The following is a 17,941-nucleotide window of genomic DNA, read 5'->3' as shown; positions in this document are numbered from 1 at the left end:
TGTAAAGAACAGTTGGTGCCCTTAACTGTTGAGCCATCTCTCCAGCCCCAGCCTAGCATTTTTAGTGAGTTCCAGGCCAAGGGGAGAGCCTGTATCAAAAAGACAAATAAGGGTCTGGAGAGATGGCTCAGAGATTAAGGGTACCTGTCAGCCTTGCAGAGGACCTGGGTTTGTTCCCAGCTCCCACGAGACAGCTCACAGCCACATCTTACTCCAATTCCAGGGGATTCAAAGTGATCTTCTGACCTCGTAGTAATACACATACTTGCAAGCAAAACACTCATGCATAAAATAAAATAAACAATCTAAAAATGATAGATAAATAAATACTACAAACAGTGGACACCTGAGGACCCCCACCAGAGGTTGTCCTTTGGTGTGCAGTGTGCCCATGTCCGGCCCCCATGTGTGCACCTACACACACATACATGAGCACACACACGAAGATTGTGTGGATGCTGGAGACAGAACCTAGGGCTTTTTCCATGCCAGGCAAGTACCTAACCCTGAGCTGTCTCCCCAGTGCTTTCTGTATTTTTTGTATTTTACTATTTTATTTTATATGCATGAATTTGTTGTTGTTTGCCTTTTGATTTTTTTTTTTTGTTTTTTTGAGACAGGGTTTCTCTGTAGCTTTGGAGCCTGTTCTGGAACTCCCTTTGTAGACCAGGCTGGCCTCGAACTCCCAGAGATCTGCCTGCCTCTGACTCCCGAGTGCTGGGATTAAAGGCATGCGCCACTTGCCTTTTGATTTTTAAGACAGGGTCTCGGGCTGGAGAGATGGCTCAGAGGTTAAGAGCACCGACTGTTCTTCCAGAGGTCCTGAGTTCAATTCCCAGCAACCACATGGTGGCTCACAACCATCTGTGGTGAGGTCTGGTGCCCTCTTCTGGCGTGTGGGCATACATGGAGGCTGAACACTGTGTACATAATAAATAAATAAATCAAAAAAAAAAAGACAGGGTCTCACTCACTATGTTACTCTCTCTGACTCTCCTGGAATTCATTCTGTAGACCAGGCTGGCTTTGAACTCACAGAGATGGGATTAGAGTCCTGGGATTAAAGGAGTGTGCCACCACACCCAACGTGTATAGACTTTTTGCTTGCTTGTGTATCTGTGCACATCTGGGCCTGTGGAGACCAGAGGAGGGCATCGGATCCCCTAGAACTACAGTTACAGAAGGTTGTGAGCTGCTATGTGGGTGCTGGGGCTGGAATCCAGGTCCTCTGGAAGAGCAATGTGTGTGTGTGTGTGTGTGTTTTGTTTTTTTCTAGAAAGTTTCTCTGTGCAGCCGTGACTGTCCCGGGACTAGCTCTGTAGATCAGGTTGGCCTCAAACTCAGAGATTCGCCTGCCTCTGCTGAGATTTAAACCGTTTTTGTTCAGTTTTGGGTTTTCACAGTTTTTTTTTAAAGATTGATTTATTTATTACGTATACACTATTCTGCCTGCATGTACACCTGCAGACCAAAAGAGGGTGCCAGATCTCACTACAGATGGTTGTGAGCCAGCACGTGGGTGCTGGGAATTGAACTCAGGACCCTGGAAGAACAGCCTGTGGGCTTGCACACTTTTTTTTTAGGGACAGGGTCTCACCACTACGTTTCCCAGACCAACCTCGGACTTCCTGTCCTCTTGCCTTGGTTTTCTGAACAGCTATGTTACAGGCCTGCACCACAAAGCCCAACTTCATAAAAGGCAATTAATGAAAGATAAAGGGACCTTGGGTCATCACTTCTCTGTCAGCAATGACCAAAAACAAGATTAAAAAAGAGAAAAAAAAGTGAGTGAGTCTTGGCGGCACACACCTTTAATCCCAGTATTTGGGAAGCAGAGGCAGGTGGATATCTGTGAGTGAGTTTGAGGCCAGGGCTACAAAGTGAGATCATACTCCACTCCCCAGTCCCCCCGCCCAGAAAAAGACTGGGTTTATCAACCACATGAAAAATCCCTGGCCAGGCGGTGGTGGCACACGCCTTTAATCCCAGAGGCAGGCGGATCTCTGGGAGTTCGAGGCCAGCCTGGTCTACAAGAGCTGGTTCTGGGACAGGCACCAAAGCTACAGAAAAACCCTGTCTCGAAAAAACCAAACAAAAAAAAAAAAAGAAAAGAAAAAGAAAAATCCCTGTGAGTCACAGGGGTGGGGACTTCTGTGAGTAACTTGTGTGTGGGGCGGGGGGGATGGATAGTAGAATCCTGCTTCCTGAAGCTGGTGGGCAGCAGACTCTCTCAGTTCCTCCTTCATTGCCTCACCGCAGCCGTTTGAAATCCTGGTTCTTTCTTGTTCCTAATTTGTTAGAACAATGATCAGAAACAATGGCTTGCATCTGTTAGATAACACAAGGTAAGGGAGACCATGGCCAACTGGGTGACAGCCCCGGCTTCTTCTCCTTGAGTAGAGGGTGACTCTGCGTGGCTCAGGGCGTGTCTTAGGAGCAGGCTCGCCGGCTCTCCTGTATTTCAACTTCTGTCTGTGTGCAGAGGTTAAAAATAAATAAGAAAGTAAAGCGCTCGTCTGAGAGCAGCCGAGCACTTTGGACAGGGACAAAGCTGTACGTGTTTCAAATAAGGTCAGTGCCGGAGTGTACACCTATAATCCCTGCACTCTAGCGTTTGGGGCAGGAGGATTGCTATGAGTTTGAGGTCAGCCTGAGTTACATAGTAAGCTTCAGGTCAGACTAGGCTAGATAGTAAGACCAACCAATAAACAAATTTTAACAACTGAGACAGAGGTGCTGGGCACAGTGACGCAGGCCTTAATCCCAGCACTTAGGAGGCAGACGATGCTAATCTTTGTGTTTGAGGCCAACCTGGTCTGCACAGCAAGCTCCAGGACAGCCAGAGCTACACAACAAGACTCTGAACCAAGAAATAAAAGTGAAATGTAAAATAAAATTAAAACTGAGGCCTGGAATGGAGCTTCACTGGTAGAGCATTTGCTAACTTGTGTGAGGCTCTGGGTTCAATCTGTATAAACCAGACATAAAGTTATATACCCACAAATCCCAGAACTTGAGTAGTGGAGGTCCGAGGATCAAGAGTTCTCTGTTATATAGCTAATCTGAGGCCAGTCAGGACTACTTGATACCCTATTTAAATAAACAAGAAGCTGTGCCTGCTAAATGGCACGTGCCAGTGTGCACATGGAAGTCAGAGAAGTCAGAGGACAATTTCCAGGAGTTAGTTCTCTCCTTCTACCGTACAAGTCCCTGGAATTGAACTTGGGTCACTGGGCTGGTTGACAAGTGCTCTCACCTGCTGAGCCATCCAGTCAGTCCAAAACTATCTATTTTAAAGTGTCAAATGTGTTATTGACATAAATTTACACTTTTAAGGGGTTGCTTCTTTTCTGTACATTTATGAACGGTGGTGGCACATGCTTTTAATCCCAGCTCTCGGGAGACAGAGGCAGGCAGATTTCTGTGAGTTCCAGGCCAGTCTGGTCTACAGAGAGTTCCAGGACAGGCTCCAAAGTTACAGAGAAACCCTGTCTTCGGGGGAGGGGGGGAAGATGCTTATTGGGCTGAAGAGAAATCTTTTTTAAAAATTGCATTTATGGGGGGCTGGAGAGATGGCTCAGAGGTTAAGAGCATTGCCTGCTCTTTCAAAGGTCCTGAGTTCAATTCCCAGCAACCACATGGTGGCTCACAACCATCTGTAATGAGGTCCAGTGCCCTCTTCTGGCCTTCAGACATACACACAGAATATTGTATACATAATAAATAAATAAATATTTTTATTAAAAAAATTGCATTTATGGGGCTAGAGAGATGGCTCAGTGGTTAAGAGCACTGGCTGCTCTTCCAAAGGTCCTGAGTTCAATTCCCAGCAACCACATGGTGGCTCACAACCATCTGTAATGAGGTCTGGTACCCTCTTCTGGCCTGCAGGCATACACGCAGACAAAATATTGTATACATAATAAATAAATATAAAAAAATTGCATTTATGCTGGGTGGTGGTGACACATGCCTTTAATCCCAGCACTTGGGAGGTGGAGGCAGGTGGATCTCTGAGTTTGAGGCCAGCCTGATCTATGGAGTGAGTTCCAGGACAGCCAGGGCTACAAAGAGAGACCCTATCTCAAACAAAACAAAAATTACATTATTTCTTGTGTGTGTGTGCACATAAGCCACAGCATGCTTGTGTAGGTCTTTTGACAACTTCTGGAAATCTGTTCTCTCTCATCCTGTGGGTCCCAGGGATTGCAGGTTTGATAACAAGTATTTTTATCTCTTGGGCCATCTCCCTGGCCTGTTTTTAGAGATTTCTTTCTTTCCTTTTTTTTTTCTTCAGTTTTTGTTTTGATTTGTTTTTGAGACAGGTTTTCTCTGTGTAGCTCTGACTGTCCTGGAATTCACTCTGTAGAGCAGGCTGACCTTAAACTCACAGAGATCCACCTAGCCTGCTCTACAGAGCTAGTTCCAGGACAGGCTCCAAAGCCACAGAGAAACCCTGTCTCGAAAAACAAAAAAATAAATAAATAAATAAATAAAGATTTGGTTCACAGAACTCCAGAGTCGAAAGCACCCATATCACAAACACTAGAGCGGAGACTTCTCTGAAGAATTAGAGAAATCCCTGGAGGTCCCTGTTTGTACTTGAGGAGACTGAAGCCCACATAATCATGTGTGTTCTAGAACACAAGTTGCTGACACAGGATTTCACCAGTGTTGAGCAGATCCCGCGTATGTGAATGTGTTCCTGTGTGTCTTTATAATAAACCCTTCCTCCAAACAGATTTGACGTGGTAACACACAACACCTGTGTAGAATAAAGCAGAGCGGAGTCTATTCCGTTGCAGCAAGCAGGGTGGATAAGGGTCCTCACTGCACCTCCCTTCCCCCACTCTTCACCGGGAAGTGCCTGCATGTCTCCCTGACGGCCAGAAGAGGGCACCAGGAGAGAGGCTGGGGGAGATGAGCAGAGTGGGCAGGGACGGTGTGACCCAGCTCCTCTAGCATGAAGGCCAAAGGGCCTCAGACTGGAGTCTAAACCCTTACCCCAGTGAGGTTTGAGGGGCAAACTGGAAGAGTTCACAATGATCTCACACCAAAACTTTCCATCCGTCACCCATCAAATCTGTTTCCCTCTAAGTGACAACTCTCTCCTTCCCGTGGTCCCACGGCTGACCGCACACTGGCTGGGTCCCCGTGGCTCCCTGCACGCTGCGGCGAGATCCCCGTGGCTCTTGGAACACCTAGGAAGGTTCCTGCCTTAGTCCAGGCAGTTTCTTTGGCAGGAAGCCATTTCCTTACAGGTGGCCTCCCACTTCTCCCCTAACTGAGCTCGACATCCAGTCCGTGCGGGCTCTTCTACTTCCCAGTAGATAAGTGTCTCTCCCGGTGACCTGGGTTGTTCCACGTTTCCCAGGGTGTCTGTGATCACACGGTAACTACGCACTTTGCTACTGCTGGTCTCTCCCATTGGACCGGAGCTCCCTGGCGTCTGGGACAGAACCAGACACAGCTGGTTCACGCGGTGCAAAAGAGCCTGAGTGACTTCTTTTAACAGCCCTCCAATGACTTCCCGAGCACTCGCTATCTAGCGACTTGGTCGCCGGACCTCGGCGATTCTGGTATATTTTACTGGCCTCGGGCAGTTACAACAGCACAACAAAATCTCAACAGGATGGTGTCAGGTGCCCGGTGGAAACAGCTCCTCACCTCACCGTGGGGCTGAGAGGGAACCTGGGGGAAGGGAGGTCCTGCTGCAGAAAGAGAGTACGCCACAGGGCTCCTGGGGAGCAGGTAGAGGGTGTGGTCCCTGCCCTCTGCTGACACCAACTCACTGTAGAAACAAAGCTGAGGATTAGAGAGTACCCAGCCGCGGTCGCTGTCGAAATCCAGTGTCGGTAAAGCTTCGAGCCTGGTGTCCCCTCCCACTTCCAGGCTCCGTGCCCTTAACCTACCCTTGGCTCCCCAGATGAATCAGCAAGTTCCAGCCCCTAGGGTTTCTTGTAGCACACCCCTAGGGGAAGTTGAGCGACTCATCTATGACATTAAGAAATACCGTGTGGGAGGCCAGGAGGCGCTAAAGCCACCAGCAGCCTGGATAAAGGGGCACCCGGGGCCCAGTCTGCATCTGGGAGGCCTCCAGCCTAGGAAACAACCAAAGCAGGGAATGTGGGGCTCCCCAGCTGAGCTCCCCAGGCTCAGCTGGAAGCCGGCAGCTTGGCTACAGGCAATTGTAGAAAGTCGGTTTGAAAGCAGAAAAACCTCGAAGAGAATGAAAATGGGTGTGTACCCTGCTTTAAAAGGACCCCTTGGATGAAAACCAAGTATCTCCCAGAAACAATGGAAGGCTCAAGATGCTTTAGTGGTTAAAGGTGCTTGCTGCCAAACCGAGACAACCTGAGTTCAGTCTCTGGGACCCACATAGTAGGAGTGAACCAACTCCTGCACAGATACTGTGCACCATGGTCCATTTGCACACACACACACACACACACACTAAATATATATACAAAATAAAAATGTTCCAAAGGATACACAAAGGTAAAAATTCCTCATTTTGAAGAAGATTCCTCATTTTGCTCGGGGATGTAGGTGAGCTCCCCTGGTGAGCTTGGCATCACTGCCCCTTTTAATATTCAACTTCCATGGACAGAGACATGGCTCTACAGTTAAGAGCACTGACTGCTCTCCCAGAGGACCTAGGTTCGATTCCCAGCACCCATATAGCAGCTCACAACCATCTGTAACTCTAGTTCTGGGGGACTTGTCCTCTTCTGATCGCCACAGGCATCAGGGGCACGTGTGGTATGCAGTACAGACACATGCAGACAACACAAACGACGCGTAAACTACTTAGCTTCCACGTAAATTGCATTGTGGAGATCTCTGGTGCATACACCACTTCCAAAGACTCCAGCTCTTTGGCTAAGGGCGTGGCTAGGTTGGCACAGGGCTCACCCAGCAGGCATGAAGTCTTTGGGTCAAGCCCCAGTACCGCATCAACCAGGTGTAGGGGTTCACACCAGCACTCTGAGAACAGGCAGAAGGACTGAGAGTTCGAGGTTATCCTTGGCTATGTTATAAATGTGGGGCTAGCCTGAGCGACATGAGACCCTGTCTCAAACAAACAAGTTCACAAGTGCGTGACACGGTACTCCCAGAGGATCCTATGCAGACCCACAATTTCCAGTTTACAGTGAGGAAACAAGCTTGGACTCATGTTCAGACATGGAGCCCTCCAGAACTTGCTACGTTTTGATGTGGCCACAGCTCTGGAGGGCCAATGGCTTAGTCATTGTTCTATTGCTGTGAAGGGACACCATGACCACAGCAACTCTTATACAAGAAAACATTTAATTGGGGGCTTGCTTGCAGGTTCAGAGGGTTAGTCCATTATTGTGGCGGGAAGCGTGGCAGCACACGTGACTGGAGCCGTGGAACTACATCCTGACCCACTCACAGGCAGCAGGCAGGAAGACTCTGGGGCTGGCGCGGGCTTATGAAACCTCAAAGCCTACCCCCAGTGGCACACTTCCTTCGCCAAGGCCACACCTCCTAATCCTTCTAATCCTCTCCAACCCTTCTCCCTGGTGACCAAGCATTCCACTAGATGAGCCCATGGGGGCCATTCTCATTCCATCTACCACAGCCCGTGTGAGGGAGTGACCATGACCCCTCTGGGATAGCTAAAAAACAGACTGGCAATGGCAAATGGCTGTCACACCTGGGTTCAGGTCCGAGTTAGCAGCCCTAGGTCACCTGATTCATTTTGTGACTTCTAGAGCCTTGGTTTCCAGGTCTGTAAGCGAGGCCAAGAAACGCTTACATCAGTCAGGATAATACTTCGGTTCACCGTGCAGGGGAAAGGAAGCAACACGTGCTACTGCTTAGAACGACCTGGCACGTGGCTGCTATTAGTCTGCCTGTCATTCCTGTTATTTTTAGAGGATCTCACACTCATATGAAATATCCACAGGGACATTTAAGGCAGAGTCTCCTCCTCTCCAGGGGTGGCAAGATGTCATCCTGCGCTCATCCTAAACCGTCCATCTCCTGCCTCTCATCCCCCTCTTAGAAGCTCACACCCGGCAGGTCTCGTTACCCAGATGAGTCTCCCTGCGTCAGCCTGGCTGGATAGAGTGGACAGCACACTTCAGACACCCCACAAGTCCGTCATGTGGTCGCTGGACTAAGCCTCTAGCAGTGCCTGGAGCCCAGACAAGCTAGGCAAGCTGCCAGGGCTTCCTTGGTAGGAGGCCCCGCCACTCCCTGCGGGGCCCCTCTATTCTGGGAGCTGTAATTTACACACGCTCCCCACCCTATTCGCTATCTGTGGCAGCAGTCACAGCTCCCAAGGGCTCTGCCCATCCCCAGCTAACTGGCCTTTTCATAAACAGCTCCTAAGCTGCCCTGTTATCTTGGACGCTTGGGTTCTGGGAGGAGGCCGGCCACCCTGGGAGGATCCCAGGGAGTGGACAGCAGAGAGAAGGAGCCCTTACCCACAAGAAACAGGGATAGTATCCTCAAAGTCTAACCCTGAAGTCTGCTGGGCTGGGTGGGGTGCAGAAAAATGGAGAGCCTGTTATTACCAACCCCCCTCCCCCAGCACACACGCACGCCCTGGGAACGGGGTCATTCATCCTAGCCATGTTCTAGAGATGCTACTTACTTAGCCATGGAGTCACGAAAAGTGTGTCCTTCTCTGCCACCTCACAACCTTTCTCAAGCTCTTCCTCTCCTCAGCTCTTCTCCCACTTATTCTTTGGGTCACAGCTTAGAAGCTACTTCTCACAAAAGCCTTTCCAGGCGTCATAGCGCATATGCCCATCCATCCAGACCTGGGATGGGCATCCCTTCTAGGTCCCCCAGAGGCACAGTGGCCTTGTCTGGGCCCTGGTTGTCTAAGAGCCTCCCAGAATGGTCCCTCCTTTGTGTTTAGTTTTGTTTCCCTGGCACTTGGCACATCATAGGTGTTCGAAGAAATACCTTGAAAGAATATATATATATATTCACTTATATATTATTTATATATAATATAAGAATATATATATTATTCATATATATATATATATATATGAATAAATGAATGGTTCCTCTGGCCACTCTGGGATGTGTGGGTCTCTTGGGAGGTTCTTAGGGATGGGAGCTTAGAGTGGTACTTGGTCACTTTGTACCCTCCATTTTCTAGGAAAGCCTGAGCTTCAGTGTTTATATTCCGTTCTGTTTCTTTCATGACATAAGGTCTCCCTTTGCTCAGGCTAACCTCCAATTTGCTTTGCCCTGAAAAGTATGACGACCTGAAACTTCTGGTCCTCCTGCATCCGCTTGAGTGCTGGGATTACAGGTATGCACCACGATCCTCGGTTTATGTGATGCTGATCGTGATCCCAGGGCCCCGAACCTATGACTTACCAACCGGACTACATCTCTAGGGTCCACCTCTGGCCTCCTCCATCCTCAGTGTTCTGCCCTTTGCCCTTGAAGTGTTAACTGTAGGTTCTTCACACGCTTTGTCCATCTGCATCTGCCAAACAGAGCTACCCTGGCCATGGGCTTGCTCAAGGGAACCCCGGGGTTTCTGGAGAGATGCTATGGAGAGGTGAGGCAGTCACCAGGTTATGGTTGGGCTGTTGTGCCTGTTGTCCCTGTAGATTACTGGAGGGCTCTGACCTCTTAGATTTCCTAGCCCACAGCGCATTTGCTTCGTGTCCTACTGCAGCTTCCCCTGAATGGGTTCCAGACCTGCTGGGAAGACCTGGTCCTGCAGCAGCTTGCACCTCTGGAGACCACTCCTAGGGACAAAGTCAAGGAGCCAAGGAGTAGCCACTCAGCCTTTTAGGGGGACCTCACAAGAACAACGAGACCTCCACACCCCACCTACTCCCACTTCTGGAGGTGACCAGAGCTAAGCCCAGCCAGGACAATAAACTTGGTGGCAAAATATATAAGGTCAGAAGAGTCTGCACCTCGGGACCCAAGCACTTGCTGTTTCTAACACCAGCATGCTCTTCTCCTGACCTCTCCAGTCTTCCCTCCCTCCCCTCTTTCCTTCCTTTTCCCCCTTACTTTCTTCCTTTTTCCTTGTTCTTTCCATCTGACAGGGTCTTTTATGTTGCCCCAAAACAGCTAGGCTTAGGGATCCCCAGCCTCAGTTTCTGAGGTGTCAGAAACAGCAAGCCAAGGCTTGGTTCCTTCTCCTGGGGCTTCTCTCAGGGCTGCTTCAACCCAGAAGCTGCTTGCCCTAGAGCCTTGTAACTCAGCCTTGGAGGTGATGGCCCTTCACTTCATGGTAGAATGGACATCAGGAGGTGAGCGTGTCAGGGCCCCTTAGAGACTGGCACCATTGTCGCTGACATATCCCTGGCACGTAGAGGGTTCTCAGGAAACAGCTGTAGAGAGAAAATGAAAAATAGGAACTGTCGCTGTAACTCATATCTGTTACCCCAGGATTCAGAAGGCTGATGCAGGAGAATGAGGAGGTCAAAATCTGGGCAGCACAGATAATTCGATGTTAGCTGGGGCTACTTAAGACTTTGTCTAATAAATAAATTAATTAAATTGAAAAGAGTATAGACAGGCATTTTAGCATCATCATGTGTAGTTTAGTCTTTAGTTCTCTTGGGGATTTAGGAGCCTTGACCATTAACTTATCCCAGAAGGACCTTAAACCACCGCCACCCCCAGCCAGCAAACTGTGATTGTGGGCACATTCCTAAACACACTGGCCTATTGTGCAGATGAAAATACATACAGATGTAAACAAGCCCGCAGTGCAGGCTCCACCCACCTCCAGCCGGAGCCATGATACACAGTTGTGTATTCATTCCCTGGGGATGCCCCACGCAGCTCCCTGATAGCAGAGTGTTTGCAAGGCTCTGACATGGAGTGACATTTAATTGGGGTTTGTTTACTGTTTCAGAGGGTGAGCCCATCTATGACAATTGTGGTGGAGAGCTTGGCAACAGGCAAGCATGGTGCTGGACCAGTGGTTGAGAGCTTATATCTCGATCCACAAGTACAGGGCAGACAAAGGAGAGAGAGAGAGACTGGGCCTGGCATAGGGTTTTGAAACCTTTAAGTCCACCCCCACTTTCTTCAATAAGGCCACACCTCCTAATACTTACCAAACCATTCCACAAACTGTGACCAAGCATTCAAATAGATGAGCCTATGAAGCAGGCAAGGCTTTTCCCCCCAAGACTGTATCTCTGTGAAACAGTCCTGGCTGTCCCGGAACCTATTCTGTAGACCAGGCTGGCCTTGAACTCACAGAGTTCTACCTCTGCCCCCCCCCCCCGTGCTGGAATTAAAGGTGTGCGCCACCACCATCAGGCTCCACCACACGTTCTTAACCACTGAACAATCACCTCAGCCCCTGTATGATTTCTTTTTCCTTTGAAACATGGTCTCCTATGGCCAAGGCTGTTATTGAACTCCTCATCTTCCTGCTTCCAGATCCAGCGTAAGAGGAATAATTATGTCACCACCACCACACCTGGCTTCAGCACTAAGGTTGTTTTGTTGTTTGGGTTTGGTTTGGTTTTGGTTTTTGATTTGTTTTTTTTTTTATTTTGTTTTGTTTTTGCTTTTCGAGACAGGGTTTCTCTGTGGTTTTGTGGTTTGGAGCCTGTCCTGGAACTAGCTCTTATAGACCAGGCTGGTCTCGAATTCACAGAGATCCGCCTGCCTCTGCCTCCTGAGTGCTGGGATTAAAGACGTGTGCCACCACCGCCCGGCTTGGTTTTTGGTTTTTTGAGACAGGGTTTCTCTGTAGCTTTGGAGCCTGTCCTGGAACTCGCTCTGTAGACCAGGCTGACCTCGAACTCAGAGAGATCCACCTGCCTCTGCCTCCTGAGTCCTGGGGTTAAAGGCCTGTGCCACCACCACCTGGGCAACACTAAATTTTTTAAAGTTATCTCTAACAGCCTCAGCTCATTTCTAAGCCTTAGATTCAATGACAGTGCAGAGCTGTGGTCTCCAATGGCTTAAACCTGTGTCTCTTGAATGAATGAAATAATGAATGATGGGGACTGGAGAGATGGCTCAGTGGTTAAGAGCACTGGTTGCTCTTCCAGAGGACCCAGGTTCAATTCCCAGTACCCATATGGCAGCTCACAACTGTCTGCAACTCCAGTTCCAGGGGATCCGACACCCTTACTGACATATATGTAGCCAAACCACCAATGCACATGGAATAAAAATAAATAAATCATTAAATCAAAGTACGATGTGAATATATGATCATGATGAAGTGTTTAAGAAAAAGAATGAATGAGCAAATGAACGGGTGAGAGCAAAGAAGAAAGTCATTACAAAGCCAGAATCTTTGCTGATCGGCATATCCCTTTTCTTGGGTAGCTTCTTCCAGAATATCAGCTGATTCCCTGACACTTTCATCCCGACTCTGCCTGTCTGCCTTCCTTACTGCCTGACCTTGGACTCAATACTTCACCTCTCAGCCTCATTTTCCCCATCAGGAAAACAAGGTATTTGGTAGCAACAAAGCCTCCTAAAATACAAAATACTCTTACTTTGTCTGGAATTAGACCTGAAGATTCCAAGCCACCAGTAAGGCTGGTTCCTGGTTACCACCAACATCTATTCTGCCCAGCCTTGGGGAGGGATGATTCCAGGAAGAGCCCCTGGCTCAGGGGAAGGTGTGAAAAGGGCTCAGCCAGCCCTTCCCTGGGTGAGCACAACCAGTCAAATGACTGGCTGCAACGGGACTGAGGCCAGAACATTTGTTTCGGTCTCATTTACCCTACACAAGCAGACTAAATGAATCTTCCAGTTGTTCATCTAGTCCGCTTGTGTAGGGTAAATAGTTTTTTGGCAATAGTTTTTTGGTTTCTCGAGACAGGGTTTCTCTATAGCTTTGGAGCTTGTCCTGGAACGAGCTCTTGTAGACCAGGCTGGCCTCGAACTCACAGAGATCCGCCTGACTCTGCCTCCCGAGTGCTGGGATTAAACATGTGCACCACCACCACCCAGTCCAAGCAATAGTTATTTCTAATTTTCAAGGAAGGAGGCTTAATTTTCTTTTTATTGATTTTGTTATTTTGACAATTTCTTATGTGTTTATTATTTATTTTACTTTATTGTTGTTTTGAAACAATATCTCACTGTGTAGCCTTGGCTGGCCTGGAACTCACTTTGTAGATCAAGCAGGGTTTGAACTCACAGAAACCAGCCTATCGCCAGGCGGTGGTGGCGCACGCCTTTAATCCCAGCACTCGGGAGGCAGAGACAGGCGGATCTCTGTGAGTTCGAGACCAGCCTGGTCTACAAGAGCTAGTTCCAGGACAGGAACCAAAGCTACAGAGAAAGCCTGTCTCGAAAAACCAAATAAATAAATAAATAAAAATCAAAGTTTCCCCTGCGTATCTCTAGCCCTTGCCTGTAGTCAGCCCAGGAAAGGCAACCCTTGAACAATAACGTCTACTTTGATTAGTGGAGAATGTATGAACAAGCATTGTCCCTTAGCGCAGCCTCTCCAGGGAAATGTGGCACTGTTGGGTGTTATCCTTCCACACCAGTTCTCTCACGTCATCTTACAGCCTGCCTGTCAAGTGAGCTGGGTAGCAGCAGACCCGGTTCACAGCGGTACATCCATTTCCATCTGAAGCCCAGAATGGGGAAAGACTAGGAGGAGTGCCCCCGCCTGGATCTGCCTTCCCTGGATGATCTGCCTGCCTCCCACCCCTCCAATCCTTTTCTCCCACCACTGCAGCTCCCTGAGGACAGATCCACGTGCCTCTGACTCCCTTGTGTCAGACACAAAGACATTAGCCACCACCAGCCCGTCTTTAACCTGGGGACTCAGTAAACTGAGGCAAGTAGATCTCTGTGAGTTCAAGGCCATCTTGATCTACATAGTGAGGCCTTGTCTCAAACAAAAGAAAAAAGATAGTTCTGCAAAATGACCTTGACCTTCTAACCCTCCACTGTAGTGATATTTCATTTGTATTTTAAATAAATAAAGCTTGTCTGAGGGTCAGAGAGTAAAACAGCCACACTGATCAGCCATACAGACCAGGCAGTGGTGACACACACCTTTAATCCCGAGTCACACTAGTTTGCCATAGAAACGGGACGGTGTTAGTACACACCTTTAATCCCAGCACTAGAGAGGAATATAAAGAGGGAAGAGACAGCTCTCAGGCTCAGTCTCATGCTGAGGATTCGCTGGTGAAGGATCGCCATTTTCAGACTGAGATAAAGGTAAGAGAGCCAGTGGCTGGCTGCTTTAATTTTCTGGCTAAACCCCAATATCTGTCCCTGGGTTTTTATTAATTGTGCCCCAGCTGTTTTCTGTAGTGTGGTGGTTATCCCATTTGCCTCACGCATGAAAGGTCCCCGGTTTTAAATCAGGCAGAAGGAGCGTTGCTAATTCCTAGTCCAGTGGCGGTGCTGCTGCCTTTAATCCCAGACTCAGGAGGCAGAGCCAGGCGATCTGTGAGCTGGAGGCCAGCCTGGTCTACAGAGTGAGTTCCAAGTCGGAGGCCAGCCTGGTATACAGAGTGAGTTCCAAGTCGGAGGCCAGCCTGGTCTACAGAGTGAGTTCCAAGATGGACAGGGGTGTTACACAGAGAAACCGTCTTTGTTGTTGTTTTGTTTTGTTTTGTTTTTCGAGACAGGGTTTCTCTTTGGTGCCTGTCCCAGAACTAGCTCTTTTTTTTTTTTTTTTTTTTTTTTTTTTGGTTTTTCGAGACAGGGTTTCTCTGTGGTTTTGGAGCCTGTCCTGGAGCTAGCACTTGTAGACCAGGCTGGTCTCGAACTCAGAACTAGCTCTTGTAGACCAGGCTGGCCTCAAACTCCCAGTGATCCACCTGCCTCTGCCTCCCGAGTGCTGGGATTAAAGGCGTGCGCTACCACCACCCAGCTGAGAAAACGTCTTAAAAGACATTCCAGCCACATCCCAAGGGCTGGGATTAGACACAAACTACCACATCCAGCTTCCTAGAAATTACGAATTTATTTATTGCTGATTTACCCAGACTAGTCTTAAGTTTACTGTACAGCCCAGCTGGGCCTTGAACTTGCCAGCATCCTGCCTCAGCCTTACAGCCTGTGCCACTAGGCTTAGCTTTCCCTGACGCTCCTTTGGAAGGCCTGTTTTCTTGTCCAGTCTCCTTCAGACTGTAGGACAGAGTCATATCCTATTGAAAACCTCTTTCCGAGAGCCCTACACAGTAAATATGTGTCTATTTTTATGAGCATGGATGTTTTGCCTACATGTGTATCTGTGTGCCATGGAAAGCCTGGTGCCTGTGAAGACCAGAACTGGAGTGACAGATGATTATGTGGATGCTGGGAATCAAACCCAGGCCCTCTGAAAGAACATGCAGGGCTCTTAAGAGTTTTTGTTTTTAAAAAAAATTAGACCACAAACAAACGAGCGTAACTTGGCTGTGATGCACGGATAGCAGAAGAATCCACACTGTTCCCAGCTTCTGAAGTGTCTGGCTCTGAAGATCAGAGCCCTGACCTGTGCTATGCTGTTGCCCCGTTCCTCTGTGGACCAGTGGGCGTGGGACAGCCTCTTTGGATCCATAGATGGGCCATTCAAAATCAGACGGGTTCACCAAGTTAGTGAGAAGCACACAGTGTAGAAGCCCGCACAAGCCACGATCAGAGGATGAAAATGTGTTGTCTCCGTGGGGGTAGAGGTAGAGGGCAGACTCAGGGAATGCCCCAAGTGCCCTGGGGCAGCAGACAGGCTTCTGCGTGTTTGGGTGAGCCCAGGGACTCAGGCCAGAATATTGCAGAAATGCTCCTTGCCATGCCCTCTTGGGGCTGTGGACCTAGGTGACTAGGCAGGCCGGTGCCTGTGCCCAGGAGAGCGCCCCACCCACCCCTGCTCTGCTCCTACCCATATGTCCTCTGGACCTGACTGGGATCTGAGGGTTCCAGGGAACTATGTAGTCTCCATGCAGCTAGAGGAGGTCTCCATTAAATAACAGCAAATCCTCAAAACCTGTAAAATCTCGATAATCCTCCCAGGTTGGAAAAAGAAAAGGGCCAAAGAGATCCACAAATTCGAAAGCAGACGTCCTCATTCTGCCAGGCTGTTCTAGAAGCCAGAATTTAAGGATGTCCAACCTCACAGTGTTCAACCTAATAACGAATAGGAGCCAGGCATGGTGGCACATGCCTTTAATCCCAGCACTTGGGAGGCAGAGGTAGGTGGATCTCTGTGAGTTCAAAGCCAGCCTGATTTACAGAGAGTTACAGGACAGTCCGATACACAGAGAGTTTGAGACCAGCCTGGTCTACAGAGAGTTAAAAAAAAAAAAAAAGCAAACAACAAAACTCGTAGGTCCAGTGTGCTTAGAAATGGAAGTGTTTTATTCAAGAACATGAGCCTCCTGCCAGACTTAGTGCTGTTGTTCCAGCATGAGACCTAAGTCAGTCTCAACTGAAAAGTGAGTTGAAGTCTGGCTTAGCCTACAAGAGACCCTGGTCTCTACACATACAGAGAGAGAGGGGGAGGGTAAGAAAGACAGAGAGGGAGAGAAAGACAAAAAGAATGTAGGGCTGGGTTCCAGCCCAGCCAGGGCTACATAGTAAGACCCTGCCTCAGAAAAACAACAAAAAGAAAAAACACAATGAGCCTCCCTGTCTCTAGGGCTGGTATGTTTTTTCTTGTGCCAGAAGAGGGCACTTCCTTCTAAAAATACAGCTGGTGATGGGACTGGAGAGATGCCTCAGCAGTTAAGAGCACTGGGTGCTCCTCCAGAGGACCAGAGTTCAATTCCCAGCACCCACACGCAGCTCACAACTGTCTATGACTCCAGCACGGGAGGATACATGTAGACATAACACCAATGCGCATAAAATAAAAACAAATCAAAAAATGAGAGCAGGGCTAGGCATGAGGCTCGGCTGGAAGAGGGGTTGGTTATTTAACATACACAAAGCCCTGGCCTCCACCCCCACCACTACATAGCCCAGTGTGGCAGACCACAGAGCCACCCTGGCACTCAGGCTGGGGAGGCAGGGAGAGGGAGGTCATACTCAGCTACATAGTATGTTTAAGGCTAGCCTAAGCTTCATGAAATCCTGTCCAAAGTGTCCCGGGGGGGGGGGGGTGTGGCTTGGCTCCCAGTTGGTAAGAACTGGGAATTCCAGGCCACCTCGACTACATAGTAAGAATCACCTGAATGAAAACATAAATGTAAAAAACCAGCAGGTTTCATTTCTTGTCTTTGGCCACTTCCTAGCTCTGTGACTTGGGGCAAGTGACATATTTTGCCATGTGTGAATTGGAAACAGCTAGTGGCACGGAGGGACTGCTGTGGGAAGGAAGAGCTGAGAATTTCAGAATGAACCACTTTGTCCAGGCTTGACTATGGGGGTTAGGAAGGGAGGCTTTCGGTCCTAGTCACAACTGCTTTACTGTTGAAATGCCTGAATGGGACACACTTGGTCACACCTCCCACCTAAGCCCACTATCACCTGCCCCCAGGTCCCTGAGAGTCCCATCCATCTTTTTCCTCTTTGGGTCACTGGCATTGCAGAATTACGTGAGCACATAGTGCCCTCAGGCGAGGCACTTTCTTAATGTCCCCAGGTTTCTGCCTCTGTAAAACTGGAAACACTAACACCAACACCCAGCCGGTTTCAGGAAAGATTAGTGGTCCTCTTCTCCCAGGTGGGCCCTGGGAGCAGAACTGTCCCTTCCTTCCTGTTACCTCTGCCCCTCCTGCGAGGTCACCTGAAGAACAGGTTGTGACCTTGGAGTCCTGGCTTCTTGGCTCTACCACTGGAACCTTGGGCCAGTGACTCAACCTCTGCGTGAGGACCTGTTTGGAGACTCTAGCCACCCTAGTCAAGGGTCACCAGAGACTTGAGCAAGCTCTGTCACCTCAGATGACTCTCACCCCACGAGATCGTTGCCAAGTCAGGTGACCCAAGTCCCACGGTGAAACCGATACAGAGAGGGTGACTGACACCAGGAGAGAGGCACAGTATGAGGTCATGG

The sequence above is a fragment of the Microtus pennsylvanicus genome, chromosome 11 (genome assembly GCF_037038515.1).
Source record: "Microtus pennsylvanicus isolate mMicPen1 chromosome 11, mMicPen1.hap1, whole genome shotgun sequence".
Classification (NCBI taxonomy): domain Eukaryota; kingdom Metazoa; phylum Chordata; class Mammalia; order Rodentia; family Cricetidae; genus Microtus; species Microtus pennsylvanicus.
This window is presented reverse-complemented; position numbering follows the sequence as displayed.